Below are 4,031 nucleotides of genomic sequence, written 5' to 3'. Positions count from 1 at the left end.
TGAAGATTTTCACTGCAGCAATCTTTTAAAAAACTGAAAACGACCTGAGTATTTATAAATAAAGAATGGTTAAATAAAGGACGGAAGACTTTGTGTGCTGCAAGAGTCGACGGCGTTTTCAAAGAGGCAGGGCAACATGCACTACAGTGAAGGATCTTAAAGGCCTGTTTTGGAGAGAAAATGTCAAGTAAGCTACAGTCAGCGCACATGTGTAGATCCCAGTTCCAGCTTCGTCAAGATGACTAGAGAATATATACACACTCCCCAGCCCATACATGGACACAAAGGCACACAGAAATGGGAAGCTCCCCAAAGGCTTGTCAGCTGTCCTCTGGGGAGGGGAGGAAAGAGGTGGGAGCAGAGAGGGCTTGCACAGTTTACTTTATTAAAGATGTTTGTACTGTTTGAGTCTTTTACCAAATCGCATTTTATTATTCACCAGCATTATAATCAAACCCACCTGTGCACCTTTCAGGGTCTCCTCCTCTAGCTGGGGAGACATCAGCACTGAGACAAAACAACCCATGGGGAAGGGCAGACACCGAGGGGAGGAAGCAGGATTTCCCACACCAGCCGCCACTCTGGGCGTCATGAGAGGTGGCAAACAGGCCAGTCTCCTCCAGGAAGGTGGCCACAGGGGGAGAGGGGCCAGCCTCCCAGGCGATCAGGACATGGGCATGCCCCATGGCACAGCCAGAGACACCAGAAACACAGGAGGCAGCGCTGACCCAAAGGAGGGCGGGACCAGGGGATGTGCTGGCCAGGATAGCTGTGGCCTCGCAGATGGGCAGTATAAATTTTGGAAAAACTAAATCATTCCATTTCATTCAATGAGTAGCTTGTGTGGCAAGGGCTGTGTGGTATGTGCATGAGATACGTATGTGTGGTGTGGGTAGAAAGTGTGTAGTGTGTGGTGTGTGGTGGGTGTGTGTGTGTGTGTGTGTGTGTGTGCCTGGTGGCAGGGCATCCTTGAGGGTGTGGTAAGTGTGTGCAGTATACTGTATATGGTGTGTGGTATGTGGTGTCTGTGATGTGTGTATGGCATGTGTGGAGCGTGATGTGTGGAAGGGTTGAGTGTGCATGTTTTGTGTGCATGGTGTGTGTGTGGTGTGTAAAAGATGTGTATGGTGTATATATGTATGATATTGTGTGGTGTGTGTGGTATCTGTGTAGTGTGAGTAAGTTGTCTGTGTGGAAGGTGGTGCATTGTATGGGTGAAGTAATACGTATGTGCAGTGTGGTGTGCTGTGTGTGGTGTTTATGAAGCATGTGACGTGTGTGGCATGTATGGGGTGTGTGGGTGTATACAAAATGTTTATGGTGTATATGTATGGTATTATGTGGTATGTGTGGTGTGTGTGTGGTGTGTAGGGGGCATGTGTGTGGTGTGTAGTATGTGTGGAGAGTGCATGGTGTATATGAAGTATGTGTCTGGTGTATGTGTGGTGTACATGGGTTAAGTGTGTGGTGTGTGTGAGGTGGGCATGGTGTATATGTGGTTTGTGGTGTGTGAGGTGGGTATGATATGCATGTTGTGTGTGGTATGTATGGGGTATGTGTGTGAGGTGGGTATGATATGTGTAGAGTGTGTGTAAGGTGCATATCATATGTGGTCTGTGATGTACATGAGTTAAATGTTTGGTGTGTGTGAGGTGGGCATGGCAGATATGTGGTGTATGACGTGGGTATGATATGTGTACGGTGCCTCTGGGGTGTGTGTGGTGTGTGTGAGGTAGGTATAATATGTGTATGCTGTGTGTGTGGTATAGATGGGTTAAGTGTGTGGGTTTTGTGAGGTGGGCACAGAACATATGTGATGCATGGTGCATATGGGTTAAGTGTGCCTGGTGTGTGAGGTGGGTATGATATGTGTGTTGTGTGTGGTGTGCATGGGGTACGTGTGTGGTGTATATGAGGTGGACATGGTATGAATGTAGGGTGAGGTGGGTATGCTATGTGTGTTGTGTGTGGTGTGTATGGGGTATGTGTGTGGTGTGTGAGGTGGGCATGGTATGTGTGTGGTGTGTGAGGTGGGCATGGTATGTGTGTGATGTGTGTGCGCTGCATATGGGTTAAGTGTGTGGGGTGTGTGAGGTGGGCGTGGCATATATGTAGTGTGTGGTGCGTGAGTTGGGTAGATATGTGTGTTGTGTGTGGCATGTATGGGGTATGTGTGTGGTGTGTGTGAGGTGGGCGTGGTGTGTGTGAGGTACATGTACATATGCGCACACATGCATACCTGTGCACTGCAGATGACAGGCAGGCCAGCAGCCCGGGACATGCAGCAGTGACAGCTCAGCCAAGGTAGGGCTCTGGGCCGGAGTGGCCAGGCCCCTGGCAGCTCAGGATCCTGGATGCACTAAGAGCCTAGGAGGAGAGAACAAGCTGTGTCACTATCTCCATACAAGTTCATCACTAACATGAACCCATAAGCTGCACCGAAACTGTTCCACTTCTGATTAGAACTAGAAACAATCCAGATGGGCTCAGCACAGCCAAGAGTGGGGGAACTGTCCTCAGTGTCTCCTTTACCATCTGCGGACAGATATACCACCAGCTGTCTTGCCAGGCAGTGCCTGCCTTGGGGAAGGGGCCTGGCCCAGGGGCAGGTCCCCGCCGTGTCCCCAGCCCTGCGCCTGCAGCCCAGGGGAAATGGGGTGTGGGGACTTTGAAAAGTTTTTCCCTCTGGGTCTTATTATAAAGGGAAAGGGAAGGGGGCAAAGATCCGGGCTCGGGATCTCTGGGGACAGCTAACCCAGAGGTGACCCATCCCAGTTGCCACCTGGCACCGGGACTTGATGCCAGCGCAAGCGAGTACGGGGGAACGCACCAGCAGCCCACCCAGCCCGGTGGCGGGACCCCAGTGCCCCTCCACCCCCAGCCAGCGCCTCTCGCCGGCGCCTGGTGGCCATGGGCTGCAAGACCCCCTCCCGACCCAACCCGGGGATGCGAGAGCCGCAGCTTAGTGCCCGCTGCACCCACCCACCGGTCGTGGGAGAGAGAAGTGGCCGGCAGGATAGGAATGGGCCGTTGGGCTGAAACCCAGATCCCAGCAACAGCCTCCCCGCAGCCCAGCCGAGTCCACAGGGCAGCGCTCGGGAGCACTGGGGCCGCAACCTCCGGCCGCTCCCCACGCATCAGGGTCCCTGCAGCCCAGCTGGAGGCCCCAGGTTGCCACCGCCGGCGAGTCAGGCAGCCCGGGCCCTCCAGCTTACCTGGCCAAGGCTAGGGGCTGCTTCAGCTCGCTACCGTCCCAGCCCCGCCGCCACCCGCTCGGCTGCGAAGCCGGGCTCCTCAGCGAGCCCGCGCCCAGCCACACGCACCCAACCCGGCGCCTGAGGCCGAGGGGCAACAGGGTGTCGGAATTTTAATTGATAAGGTTTTCCCTCTGGGCCTTACTATAAAAGGAAAGGGAAATGGGACAAGATCCAGGCTCGGGTTCTCCAGCCACGGAACGCACCAGCGGCCCGGCCAGCCTGGTGGGACCAGAGCGGGTGCCCTCCCTCCCGCACCACTACCCCCCACCCTCACCCCCCACCAGACGGCGCCTGCAGCCGCAGACAAGTGGTCCGTCGCTGCAGTGCCCCCGCCCCGCGCGCGATGCGACAGCCACTGCCTTGTCTCCGCTGCACCTGCCTGTGGGTCTTGGGAGGAGGAAGGGGGCATAGGAGAGGAGTGGGGCCGCCGGGCTGCACCCCCAGATCCCAGCAACAGCCGTCCGGCAACCCTGTGGAGTCCAGAGGGCAGCGCTCCGAGCACAAGGGCAGCCACCTGCGCGCGTCCCCCACTCGCCCCGGTCCGAGGCGCCCCGCGACGCCGCAGGCTGCCACCAGCTAGTCAGGCAGCCTGGGTCCCGCAGCTTACCTGGCCAGGGCGCGGGGCTGCTACAGCGCGCTACCGTCCCACCGAGTCGCTGCCGGCTCCGTCAGCTACTCCAGCTCCTCAGCCAGCCCGCGCCGAGCCGCACGCGGTCTCGGCACCGGAGTAGCCGCTGGGCGCGTCCTGCAAGCGGCGTACGGCAAGTGCGCAAG

Source organism: Sapajus apella, unplaced genomic scaffold (genome assembly GCF_009761245.1).
Source record: "Sapajus apella isolate SASKATOON/1434 unplaced genomic scaffold, GSC_monkey_1.0 scaffold33, whole genome shotgun sequence".
Classification (NCBI taxonomy): domain Eukaryota; kingdom Metazoa; phylum Chordata; class Mammalia; order Primates; family Cebidae; genus Sapajus; species Sapajus apella.
This window is presented reverse-complemented; position numbering follows the sequence as displayed.